The following is a 14,029-nucleotide window of genomic DNA, read 5'->3' on the forward strand; positions in this document are numbered from 1 at the left end:
ATTAAATAAATAAATAAAATCTTTAAAAAAATAAAAAAGAAATAAAACAAGATCCTTACCCCCACACACCTATTTTTTTCTTCTACCCATATGCCTTTCTACCAATATCAGTCATTTAACATACATCTCTTCTGAAAACTGTGAAATCAAAGAAGCAAAATTGTTGCTCTTTGCCACATCTACTGAGAATGAAGACCATTCTTAGTAATCAGACTATTGACATTCCAGAAAATGTCAACATCACTCTGAAAGGATGCATGCACTGTTATAGTGAAGGGCCCCAGAGGAACCCTGCAGAGGGACTTCAATCACATCAATGTAGAACTCAGTCTCCTTGGAAAGAAGAAGAGGCTCTGAGTTGACAAATGGCAGGAAACAGAAAAGAACTGGCTACTGTCCGCACTATCTATAGTCATGTACAGAACATGATCAAGGTGTTAGACTGGGTTTCCATTACCAGATGAGGTCCATATATGCTCACTTTCCCATTAACATTGTCATTCAGGAGAATGGTTCTCTTCTTGAAATCCAAAATTTCTTGGGTGAAAAATACATCCGTAGGGTTCAGGAGAGTTCTAGTGTTGCGTGTTCAGTATCTCAATCCCAGAAAGATGAGTTAATTTTTTTTTAAAGATTTATTTATTTTTAGAGAGAAACAGAGAGAGAGAGCATTGGGTGGAGGGACAAAGGAAGAAGGAGAGGGAGAATCTTGAGCAGACTCCCTGCTGAGCACAGAGTCTGATGTGGGGCTCGACCCCATGACCCTGAGATCATGACCTGAGCTGAAACCAAGAATTGGACACTTGGGCACCTGGGTGGCTCGGTCGTTAAGCGGTTGCCTTTGGCTCAGGTCGTGATCCCAGGGTTCTGGGATCAAGCCCCACATCAGGCTCCCTGCTCGGTGGGAAGCCTGCTTCTCTCTCTCCCACTCCCCCTCCCCCTGCTTGTGTTCCCTCTCTCGCTGTCTCTCTCTGTCAAAATAAATAAATAAAACCTTTAAAAAAAAAAAAAAGAGGTGGACACTTAACCAACTGAGCCACCCAGGTGCCCTGAAAGATGAGTCAATTCTTGAAGGAAATGACATTCAATTTGTATCAAACTCAGCTGCTTCGATTCAGCAAGCCACAACAGTTAAAAACAAGGATATCAGAAAAATTTTGGATGTTTTTCTGATAAAGGAACAGATCAGCAGGCTGATGAATAAGACCTAAGTTGTCCAGCTACAGAAACAGCAAGATGCCAGATGATTTTTCAGACTTATTTGTGATATTTTAAAGATGCAATAAAAGCTGTATTGATTTGGGGCTTCTTCTCAAACCAATAATCCTTTCCAACTATTTGGCAAGTATACCATTCAGAAGTTTAAAAAAAAAAAAGGCAGCAAAATTGTTATCCCTCCAACCAGACAGCCACATGACAAAACAAAAGATAGTATGTGTATTCCAAAGTAAGTGCCTGACTCTTCTTACCATGTAAGTCTGCAAGGGTTTACAACACTCCATTCCTTCAAACTTTTTTTGTTGAAGAAGCAGAAGAAAGATATAATGCTAAAGAAAAATGGGTCAAGCGAGGGAAATTGCTTTCCAACTGAGATTTGAGATTGAATAGGAAATGGGTGAATTAGACTGAAGAAAGACAGTTATCGGCCATCTGTACGCAGCTCTTCTATATCAAAGGCAGCTTACTTCCAGCTTACCCCATTAACTAAAGCATTCTAGTTTCAAGGTGGCACAGAATTTTACAGAAATGTCTTCCCACTTTTAATAATTTGGATCAAAACTAGAATCCCTTTAAATAGGCTTAAAATTTTCAGTAATGTTAATTTTCAAATAATCCTTCAAGAAAAACCTGCTGCTGTGGCAGAAAAAAAATAATCCATGAGATCTCTGTTTGTCTTAAAGACACACTCCTTGCCTAGCTGCATTCTAGATGCCAAAGTTAGAAATCAGAGAGAAAAGAAATTCACCATTACGTTTTTCAAAAATAAACGATTTTTTTTTAAAGATTTTATTTATTTATTTGACAGAGAGAGACACAGCGAGAGAGAGAGAACACAAGCAGAGGCAGTGGGAGAGGGAGAAGCAGGCCTCCCACTGAGCAGGGAGCCTGATGCAGGGCCCGATCCCAGGACCCTGGGACCATGACCTGAGCCGAAGGCAGACGCCTAACGACTGAGCCACCCAGGCGCCCCTAAACGATTCTTTTTTTTTTTTAAGATTTATTTTATTTATTTATTTGACAAATAGAGACAGCGAGAGCAGGAAACAAGCAGGGGGAGTGGGAGAGGGTGAAGCAGGCCTCCTGCCAAATACGGAGCCCGATGTGGGGCTCAATCCCAGGACCCTGAGATTATGACCTGAGCCGAAGGCAGCCGCTTAACGACTGAGCCACCCAGGTGCCCCTAAACAACGATCCTTATAAACACATCAATGTTAGTTTTCTCTTAATGTACTTTTAGAGCCCAAAATGATACTATTTGAGGCTATGAACCCATTAGACACAGGTTATTTATGTGACGCTTAATAAAGTTGTTTTATTGGGGCTTTCGGCTCAGGTCATGATCCCAGGGTCCTGGGATCGAGTCCCGCATCGGGCTCCTTGCTACTCAGGGAGCCTGCTTCTCCTTCTGCCTGCCACTCCCCCTGCTTGTGCTTGCTCTGTCTCTCTCTACCTCTCTCTCTGACAAAATCTTTTTAAAAAATGAAATTATATATATTAAAAAAACTATAGCTATTATGAAATTTGGAATCCTTTCTCCAGCTGTGAATTTATATCTTCAGAGCAAACAGGCTTAGCAACACAACAGTGCACTGAAATGAAAGAATGCAGACTGCTCACCCTATTGCCCCAAACCAGGCCTTACTATCATTTTGGAAGTGCAGTCTCAGGACAGAAAATGTAAAATAAAATGAAAAAAATCAAAAGAGCAAATGAAAAAATGGGGGAAAAGTTATGGGAAAACAAATGAAAGATTAAAAAAAACGTCTGAGTGACCCAGGGGCTGAATTCTGAAATTAATGTCCACTAATTTGAGATTTAGTTAGAAAAATCACAACTTAAAGAGAAAAACCCATTAAAAAATTTATTTATTTATTTATTTATTTGAGCAGGAGAACACGAGTGGGGTGAGGCACAGAGGGAGAAGCAGACTCCCTGCTGACTCCAGGGACTCTGGGATCATGACCTGAGCTGAAGGCAGATGCTTAACTGAGCCACCCAAGTGCCCCCCAAAAAATTTTCTTAGGCCATCAGAACTACACAATCAAAATTCTGCTGTTGAAAGATAGAGGAGCACCTGGGTGGCTCAGCTGGTTAAATGTCTGCCTTCAGCTCAGGTCATGATCCCAGGGTCCTGGGATCAAGCCCGACGTCAGGCTCAGCGGGGAGTCTGCTTCTCCTTCTCCCTGCCCGCCCCCCATGCTCAGTCTCTCGCTCTCAAATAAATGAATAAATAAAATCTTAAAAAAAAAGATAAATAGGCAAATATGTAACCTAATTAAATAACCACATCTAATAATTTTGCCAAAGGAGTACTTAAATTAGGAATCAACATAAACTGATTTCAAGAAAAAGAATTTTGACAACATCCTTTTAAAATCTGATTTCCAGGGCGCCTGGGTGGTTCAGTTGGTTGAGCGACTGCCTTCGGCTCAGGTCATGATCCTGGAGTCCCGGGATCGAGTCCCGCATCGGGCTCCCTGCTCAGCGAGGAGCCTGCTTCTCCCTCTGACCCTCTCCCCGTCATGTGCTCTCTCTCTCTCATTCTCGCTCTCTCAAATAAATACATCTTTTAAAAAAATAAATAAAAAATAAATAAATAAAATCTGATTACCAGAGCGCCTGGGTGGCTCAGTTGGTTAAGCGACTGCCTTCGTCTCAGGTCATGATCCTGGAGTCCCGGGATCCAGTGCCGCATCGGGCTCCCTGTTCAGCGGGGAGTCTGCTTCTCCCTCTGACCCTCCCCCCGTCATGTGCTCTCTCTCTCTCTCATTCTCGCTCTGTCAAATAAATAAATAAAATCTTTAAAAAAAAAATAAAATCTGATTTCCAGAGTCCCCCTGATGGAGAATAAAATGATACGTTTAATATATACTAACCAAACATTCTGGATTGGCCAGAATGATTCCATTACTTATAATACTCATTCTTCCAGTGGGCTAGTATCTGAGGATAGTTACCGGATCTGTAAAAGGCAAACCAAGAATTATTTTGTAATTTGTTTATCATACCAAAATTTCAAATGTCCATAAGAAATGTCACATTATTTCTTCGTAATTCGGTTGGTGGCACTTCCTGGCAGAGCCCAAGGGCCTCAGGGAGAAGGAACAGCCCACTGCTCTGGGTGCCCACAGAAAACACGGTGCAAGGGTACCACTGAGGACGGTGGGGATGGCCTCACACCTGCAGATGTGTTCCCACATGCTGGGCTGACTAGCTGAAAGTACGGTCAGGCGGTCACTGTCCTAAAAAGACTAAAAACAGAAGGAAAGTACTCATTTCTCAGCCTCTTCTCTCCCCCTACTCTCATTTGTGGAAACAACATCTCTGAAGAAAGAGATGATGCAAAACAAAACTGAAAATGTTGATCTTAGTATCCATAAAATACTGTAGATATTATAAAGATGGACATGTTATTATCCCTGCTACCAAGTAACTCAAAATCTATGAGAGAAATGATGATGATAATGAAGGTTTCTTTGCAAAGCAGGAATCTGTAAAGAGCTTTGCTGGGGTTTTGAGTCTGAAATGAACAGGGTGAATGACTCATGCTCATCAATTAAACACAAAACCATAATATATACAAAAGTTCAACTGTGGCTAAGATTCTTACTCATCACCTGACTATAGTAAATAAATAATATTCTTCTGTTTTAAAGCCCCCTCCCCCCAAAAAAGCTTCCCCATCGTACTCTATAAGAGTAAAAAAAAAGTCCATTTTATTGTTTTGTTTTCTTTGTTAAAAAAAAAAGAATCCGGGGCGCCTGGGTGGCTCAGTCGTTAAACGTCTGCCTTCGGCTCAGGTCATGATCCCAGGGTCCTGGGATCGAGCCCCGCATCGGGCTCCCTGCTCCATGGGAAGCCTGCTTCTCCCTCTCCCACTCCCTCTGCTTGTGTTCCCTCTCTCACTGTTTCTGTCAAATAAATAAAATCTTAAAAAAAAAAAAAAAAGAATCCATGATTGGGATGCCTGAGTGGCTCAGGTGGTTAAGTGTCTGCCTTCCGCTCAGGTCATGATCCCAGGGTCCTGGGATCGGGTCCCATGTTGGGCTCCTTGCTCAGCAGGGAGTCTGCTTCTCCCTCTGCCTGCCGCTCCCTCTGCTTGTGCGCATGCTCTAACAAATAAATAAATAATATCTTTAAAAAAAATGAATCCATGATCATTTAGGTTTAAGGATGCTATTACAGTTATCTAACCTTTACAAAGTTCTAGTAACTTCAACACAGCCTAACACTGCTGTTTATGTTATAATTTGATCTTTTATCTTATAATCTGTTATGTCATAATCTGATCTTACGTTTCCTGGAAATATTGAAGATTTGTTTTCTCTCTTTTCTGTCAATATTCCATATCCATAAAGTTTACAATATATCTAGTACTGTTATATAAAGTCTGAGTTAAGATATTTTTATAGGTATGGTACTAAGAAAATTTGATTTCGTTGAGAGTATTCACCATAATTAGCAGCAGAACCCTATTATTACATGGCTCATTACATACTGGGATTTATGCTGTGAGTCAAATCTCTATCCCAGCACCTCAAACAATAAACTCTCCTAAAACTGCTATCTTATGTGTCATCTTTCCCCAATCAGCATTCTAAAAGGATGCACTCTATATATTTTACCAACTATTTTAACATTAGTTTCTTTATTTACTTAAAGCCTCTCTAGAACTTCCAGGAAGTGCAGCAAGCACTACAAGTCTTACCTTTAAGAACTCATTGCTTCCAACAGCCCACATCAGTCATTCTGTATGGTTTTGTCCTGCTGATTCTTTGTAACACCTTTTCAGTTGGATCCTACCATTAAGCTTGTCCAAGCCTGCATCACCTTACACAGACAACTACGATAGCCATAGTCTTCACACTTCCAATTTCCCCTCTAACCCCTGCTATATTTCCAGCTCAAAGGAAGTTTCTAATCTATCACTTGGCTCATGTCATGCCCATCAACAACCACTGATGCAGCCAAAGAACGGAGGTTCTACCCATATAGCTCCTTCTAAGACTCACTGCCGACACAAAGCTTCCATTTACAGCTAGGCCTTAGCGTTCACTTGTTCGATAAAAATATTGAGTCCCAGGAGCCCCTGGGTGGTTCAGTTGGTTAAGCGACCAACTGACTCTTGATTTTAGCTCAGGTCTTGATCTCAGGGTTGTGGGTTCAAGCCCCACATTGGCCTCCATGCTGGGTGTGACGTCTACTTCAAACAAACAAACAAAAAACAATGAGTCCTGGCTGCTATATTAGTCACTTTCCAAAATGTTCCCCTATGTAGCAAATAATATCAACTTTCCAGGACCTGTTCCAGTGAAGTCTTGCCTGACCACAGTGACCCCTGGGTCCTCTCCCTCTTCTGAATGATCAGGCACTCTATTTCTGCATTCTCAAAGTTGATTCCACTGAATCAAAAGGTAGTATAAAGTGAAAACAACGTTTGGTGGTCACACACATTTGGGGAAAATTGGGCTAATAAAGGTAAACATAGGGCGCCTGGGTGGCTCAGTTGGTTAAGCGACTGCCTTCGGCTCAGGTCATGATCCTGGAGTCCCGGGATCGAGTCCCGCATCGGGCTCCCTGCTCAGCGGGGAGTCTGCTTCTCCCTCTGACCCTCTTCCCTCTCGTGCTGTCTCTCACTCTCTCTTTCTCAAATAAATAAATAAAATCTTTAAAAAAAAAAAAAGGTAAACATATTTTTTTTTCTGCTGGACTTCTCTGAGCATCCAGTATGTTAACATGCATCTTCAAGAGGGCAGACATGGTATATAACTATATAATTATATACCACCATAAGTTTTTGTTAACTTAAGGAAGTTTCACAACATTTAATTGCTATTTCAGTTTTTGTTTTGTTTTTTGTTTGGTGCCTGCCTCTCTCATTAGTCAGACAACTCTAGGAGGGCAGGGAGCCGTTGATCCTCACTGTGGCCATTGGGCAGAGAAGGCATTAACTTTTGGTGGAGCAGAGCAGAAATGATGTGACCAGGCTTGGGGTTTAGAAGGCAGTGCAGGGGGATGATAAAGAGCTCCGATTCCGGCATCATAGGACCTAGAAATAGTATTAAGTCTCTGACTGTGGGTAAATTATTCAACCTCTGTGGGGTTTAGCTTCCCCATCTAGAGAATGTACACAGCGACAGGAGCTCCTTACAAGCGGATGCTAAGGAATGGTTTACACACACAAAGTGCCCAGGAAGCATTCAGTTAATATTAGCAGATGAATTGGTAGGATACAGACCAGAAGAGAGACTAATTAAAAAGCTATTCAAATAATCCAAGCTATTTATCCATAAGTGAGGGCTTTGAAGTGGACTGAGTCTAAATTCTGGCTTTACTTCCTATAGGCTGTAGGATCATGCAGAAATTACTTCCTTCTCTGCCCTCCTTTTCCAGGTCTGTACATCGGGAACAATAAAAGCAACTATTTTTCAGGTGTGTTGTGTTGTGTTGTGAAGATATAATAAGATAATACTCATGTCCTTGGGGGGCGCCTGGGTGGCTCAGTTGTCAAGTGTCTGCCTTCGGCTCAGGTCATGATCCCAGGGTCCTGGGATCGAGCCCCGCATCGGGCTCCCTGCTCCACGGGAGGCCTGCTTCTTCCTCTCCCACTCCCCCTGCTTGTGTTCCCTCTCTCGCTGTGTCTCTCTTTGTCAAATAAATAAATAAAATCTTTAAAAAAAAATACTCATGTCCTTGGTACACTATCACACTTGTAAGTGCTCAATTGTTAGTTGTACCTATTTGAAGATTATTTTTAAGCAGAGGTCTGATGACCTGAGAGCATGCTTTCTAACTGCCCCACCATCCCCATCCCATCCCCAATTCTCAATTGTCCCCAGAGACTCAAACGTCCTTCCTTCCACAGAGCCACCACCTTCCTCCCCCACCTCATCTCCTGGCCCAAAACCCTTTAAAACATCAGCCTCCTGAAGAACAAAGCCAATTAAATTCCTTTCTTACACACTCTTTCCCCTCCCCTTGTGCATTGCCCACTTCATATACAGTGTGAGAAAACAGAATGTAATCAAAGGAGTAATTCCGCACCCCACCCCTTGTAATTTCTGAACAACTCTGTTAACATCTTTCCACAGCACAGGTGGATGGAAAGGTGGTACATTGTACCAACGCTACCATTTCCCAATTGCAGATCTTAACTTTAATTCCCAGTTGCTATTTTAATTCACATTTCCCCCACTTATTAAAAGAGTAATTAAAAAGAAATTATCTTTGGGAATAAAAAGTAAACAATGCCTTTGCCAGGCTCAACTCAAGCCGCTGATTTTAGTTGTGAGAGATACTATTCTTAATGAGCTAGTACACATAAAACGAATCCAACAAAGCGTATATTCCCCTGAACCACCTTGGCTCTGGCCAGTCTGCCCCTTAGTAAGAGACTCAACTACAGATAGGTGTGATCCCCCTACTGAGAATAATTTGACTTGATATTGTGATACTGCAGGTTTGCAGTTCAGGCCTTTGCAGGAAGGCCATTATGAAGACATAATAGAGTATTAATTTCTAAAATGTTCCCAAGAAGGAAAACAGAGAGGGTCTTTAAAGGAAAAAAGGAAAAGGAAAAAAGAAAGAAAGAAAGAAAGAGCTGTTCAGGTGTTTGTATTCTAGAGGATCACGGGGGACCTTGTGGATTTATACGAACAGATGCTGGTCACAGAAAATGCTGTAACCTTGTAATGACGACGAATTGATCTATTTGCACACTCTTTCATTCTCATAGTTTTACACAAAAAATTTTTTTAATGAGGAAGGAAAGTGGGAACTGAGCCACAACAGGCCAATCCCTCCTGCCAGCTCTCTGGAAGACAGATTCCAGATGATTCTTTGGGACCTAGGTGCTGTGACCTAGTGGCCCAGTGATCTTATGTGTCTTCAAGCAGGCTGTTCTCCAACAGGAAAGGAGTGTTGTGACAAAGAGGCAAAGAAGGAAAGGGAGACCGCAGGACAAACAACTCCTACTTCCTAGAGCAAATATTTAAATACATTGGCCTGGAAGACACATATCTTAGAAGGTATATTCTTGCCCATCCTTATTTATTACTGTATCTTAGAAAACCAAAGTCCCATTGCATAGCTGGAACTCAAAGAGCCACATGGAATATTAAGAGTTCAAAACAGCAGTGAACACTGCTTTCCCAAGGCCATTCCTTCTGCTGTGGTTGCAGCCAGGAGGGCTCAGGAGGGCGCGAACAACTATCTGTGCTTCAGCAGTGATGTTTTATGGCTGGGTGCCCAGATTGTCTAGCTCCGCACACAGCTCTATAGCCTTTGGAGGGCTACAGGGGAAGAATGCATTCTTAACAAACAGCTCTTCATCCCTGCAACAGCTTCTTCATTCTCTGAAAGCATCTATGGCCAAGAAAATAATTCATTTTTAGTAAAACTCTAAAAATGGCACAAAGGGTATGAATTTACACCATGTTTTTAATATATAAAGCCTCATCACATCCCAGTTGGAGAATTAAAGAACATGTATTTTACTTTTCATTAAATAAGTTATAGTTCAAACGCATGCTCTGCACAATGGGAAACTCACAGGATTATTTTAAGCAAGTTATTCAAACAAGTTCACTGGGCAAGGATTACACATTTCTTGGTTTCAACATCACACATACAATCTCTACACAAGGTTATAGCTATTTCTGACAAGTAATCTTTATATTTGTAAGTAATTATATTCTTGAAAAGTCGTGTATAAGCTGAATGTTTATAATTGAGGACATCTTTCCTGCATTGAAATCTATTTAAAGAAAGCTTACTGTATATTATTTTGCAAATTAAGAATGCTCTCCTCATGACTGCACAATTATTTAAAAGCTAATTTGTAAATTTTAGATATTCATGATTAGACTGGCTTAATGCAAGAAAATCTGTAAAAATCTACCTAAAAAAAAAAGGTCAGTTTTCATTTGATATTCTGTTCTCTCTACCTAAATCTACGACATCTTCAAACAAAATTAAGATGCTGTCTTAATTAGGCAAATAAAATCCACTCATCATACAAAACAGACCGCAGCACCAATACTCCTTCAAAAGATTTCCTTACAGCTCATCTAAAACATAAGACCCTCTGAAATAAAGCTAGCGTGAAAGGTAAAAAGCCATTTGTCTCAAAATCACCAGTAAGAAGCCATAACAATTTCAAAGAAACCAAAAACAAAACACGCGCGCGCGCACACACACACACACACACCCCCAAAGTTGCCTGGCTCTTCCCCACTTACTTTGACTTTCTAGGCGCTGTCTGCTAAAGGCTCCACCTCCTGCTCCCCCAACCCATCCTTCTCCTGGTTCCAAGACCTATAAATCTGTTCCTCCTCACCTCTCCGTTTCTCATGCTCCCCCACCCCTACCCCTGGGACTTCAGTTGCTCTGGCTAGATACTTTGTTTGCTGCATCCCCAAATCTTAATGATCTCATATGTTGCTCTGAAATGGAAAACACCCTCAGTGTTGACAATCTATTTTCTTCCTTATAAAATCTTCTCAAATAGCAACCTTTGCACAATAAACCCTGACTGACTGCTAAAGAGTCGTCTACAACATACGCATGCAATCTCATGGATCTAATTCTTACTGAGGAAGGCCAAAAAGACCCATAAATAGTCTTTAAAATGGCTCTTAAACCTTAAAATGTTAAGTTGTTAGAAAAGTTCTATGATGCTGAAGATATTCTATATACTCAAATAATGGATAAATAAACTAACTTCCACTAGTACCCCCCCCTTTTTTGTAATTTAAGATTAGCATCACTTTGAGTGGAGCAAGAGAAAGTTTATACTCAGGCCCTTTTCGCCCCCACTTGGAGTTGGGGCAGTCATGCAGACACTCCGTCTGCAGCCAGTACTGTAGGAATTCTATCTTCCATTTCTTTCCAACTGAAAGCTCTCTTCACTAAGGAAAAAGGCATGCCCCACTCCAGCCCTGACCTCCTCCTCCCCAGCTTGGTTTTGGAAGTGAGCCAGATGACAGCATTTGGAAAAGCACAAATTTATCTCAGTAAAGCCGGCTGTTTAACAAAAAGGTAGTGGTGAGAAATACTGTAATTTTAGAGTATATCCCCCCCATTACTTACTTCTGTTTTAATCCCTGCGGGTCCAATGAAACAGTGCACCCCACTTTCCCTCATAATCAGCCCTCTAATGCAACTATGTGTTCCAAAACTCCTGAGCCAACTAAGTATAAATATAAACCTGCTACAAAATAATCTTTGTCAAAGTGTTAAAACATACGCCACTTGAAAAAGAACAACAATAATAAACATTGTAAAAAGGAAAACCAAAGTCAACATTTACACGTACCCCAGGTTACTACTAAAATATTTAAATGCCAGAATCCAAAATGAAATAGTGAAGATTAAGCCTAATGACAGCCTCGGTGTCAACCTTATTTAATTTAATAGCTTAAGAGTATAAAACAGAGGTACCTGTCAGTAGGGTCTTTGGTTTGGACAAGAAACATGGAAGACTTAGAATCAGTCTTTTAAAACTAGATCCTCATAATAAAATCAAGTCTCTCTCTCTGTGTGTGTATTTAATATATATATAAAACATCTGGGATCACCAGATCCATTCTCCTGCTTAAGGAAGTGTTAGCTTGAAGAAATCACTCTGTGTCACCACAAGTCAAATTTAACTTAACCAATACTTTTATTGTTACCATTTTCTGAGCTATCAATTTCTCATGACCCAAGGTGTGAAAGAAAAACAGATTCTGAGAAACTATTCTTATGAAAATATAAATATTAACAACTTTCTGTAGAAAAAGCAAACTTTCAGTATAGGTAAGTAAGGCAGCAGCTATTCAGACCATTACTATCTTCTGTAAACACTGACAATAAAATTAGCTTGGATAATGTAACTGGGCTAGTCATTTCTTAAAATCTCATTTACCAGCATTTGCCCCAACAAAGCATCCTAGGAGTGCCACACTGAAAGGTTGTTCAACGACCTTCACCATCTCTGTGGTTCGAGAATAATGTAAATTCCTTCAAGGTGCCCTCAGCCAACCAGGTTCATCTGGCCCGGGGCTAAGTTTTATCTTCTACTCTTTCTCATAGTACAGAAGGAAGTCTGGAATCTATGCATATAACTGTCAACACCCGTACACATTTCAAGCTGGCCCCACTGTCCGCTAAGATCACTCAAGCCACATTTCCAGTGTCTCCACTCATCCTCATACTCACTCAATTCTAAACGTAGGAAATAAGTTGCATAAAATAAGCTTCAGCGGGTCAAATTCCGTTCAGGCTCGTAGCAGTCTCTACACAGTGATCATCATAATCTGACCACCTATACCGACCGCAGCGCTGCGACGAGCGGTATACCCGAAACAGGAGAAAACCCGACCCTCGTAAACACAATGGATTAAACCAGCCAGATGCTTCCAACTTGCAACTCCTTCAAGACGCTCAAGTTGGACATCCACAGAGCACCATTTTGAGTTCAGAATCTGCAGTTCATGCCTAGACATAACCGAACAGACAACTCAAATGGAGGTTTAATCTGACAGAGGCCAAGAGACAATTCCACTCATTTTGTACAGGATCGCTGACACCGTCGAGTGCCTCAAAACGCAAAAGGTGCAGCCAGGATCTGCGGCTCCTCCTCCCCCGCCCCCCGCGGCACCGATCCTACATCTTCGGTGAGATTCCCAAAGCTCCGTGTAACCCGCAAACGAACGGTTTCTCCGCCCGGTTAACACGAAGGGAACCCCTATATTCGCACCGGCAGGTTTTCACAGCCACGAATCAATTGATTAAATGTCATCCACAAGGTAAAGGTGCAAATGAGGCGTCGCTCAAACAGAGGTGGCACTGAGGCGCTCGGGTTACGTGATGTGCTAGCAGGTCAGCTGTGGTGCGGCTCCTTCTCCTCGTGCGCATTGCTCCGCAGTCTGCAACCCCGCTAGCAGCCCACCTGATTCCAGACCCGCAGAAGGCCGAGGGGCGCCTTCACCCTCCCCCAAATCACGCCCAGGGTTCGCTCTTCCCCCAAACAACGGCACGGGAGGCCCTACACCGAAAACGCTTTGGGTTCGTGCGTGCCATCGGAAATGCAAAATCCGTGGGTGACTGTTCAGGGGGAGCCCGGCTCCAACAACCCCACGAGTTTAAAACACACACATCTGGCGTGTGACCGCACCACCCGCCGCGACCCCGCCGGCTCCCCCTCATTCGGCGCTCTGCAAACCTCTCTCCCCGCGCGCACGCACGCACCGGCCCCGCGCCGCCGGCGGCTCCTCCCGCCGCCCCGCGCCGCGCATCCCTTCCCGCCCGGACCCGCCAGCCCCTCGCGCTCCGGGCCTGGCCGAACAAAGGCGACGCCGCCAGCTCGGCCAGCTGCGGCGGCTCGGAGGCCCGGCCCGCGCTCACCTGGGCTCCGTCCCTGGCGGCGGCGGCGGCTCCTCGGCGGGGCTCCGGCGGCGCGGGCCTGGCGGCGACAGCGACAACAACGACGACGTCCCGGGCGGCCGCCCCGGGGCCTGCGGAGCACTCGGGCGGCGGGGGCCCGCTCAGCGCCGGCGCCGCGGGCTCAGGTCCCGGCGCGGGCGGCGGCGGCGGCGGCGGCGGCGGCGGCGGCGCGGGCGGGTGGGCGGCGGCGCGTCCCGGCAGGTCCAGGTCCGGCCCCGGCGACGCCGCGACGCGCCCTCCTCCTCGCACCCGCGAGCGGGACGGCGGCTCTGGCGCGGCCCGGGATCCGAGGTGGCGGCAGCAGCGACGCTCGGCGCTCGGCCGGCTCCGCTCCCTCCGCCTCCGGCTCGGGCGGGCCCGCAGCGGCGGTGGCAGGAGCGCG

The 14,029-nt window shown here is 43.9% G+C and overlaps 1 protein-coding gene across 2 annotated transcripts in view; it reads right to left on the reverse strand.

Annotated features, from left to right (window-relative positions):
* The window catches only part of TNRC6C (trinucleotide repeat containing adaptor 6C), a 149,279-nt gene extending 135,525 nt beyond the window's left edge, over nt 1–13,754 (reverse strand). For both annotated transcript variants that reach the window (XM_088028121.1, XM_088028120.1), the window contains exon 1: nt 13,609–13,754. The gene's annotated coding sequence lies outside the window, so the exon portion shown is untranslated. The remainder of the gene's footprint in view (nt 1–13,608) is intronic.
* Nucleotides 13,755–14,029: the final 275 nt, after the last annotated feature.

The sequence above is a fragment of the Eumetopias jubatus genome, unplaced genomic scaffold, assembly GCF_037043125.1.
Source record: "Eumetopias jubatus isolate StellerSeaLion01/CBP00866 unplaced genomic scaffold, mEumJub1_p1.0 scaffold_10, whole genome shotgun sequence".
NCBI lineage: Eukaryota > Metazoa > Chordata > Mammalia > Carnivora > Otariidae > Eumetopias > Eumetopias jubatus.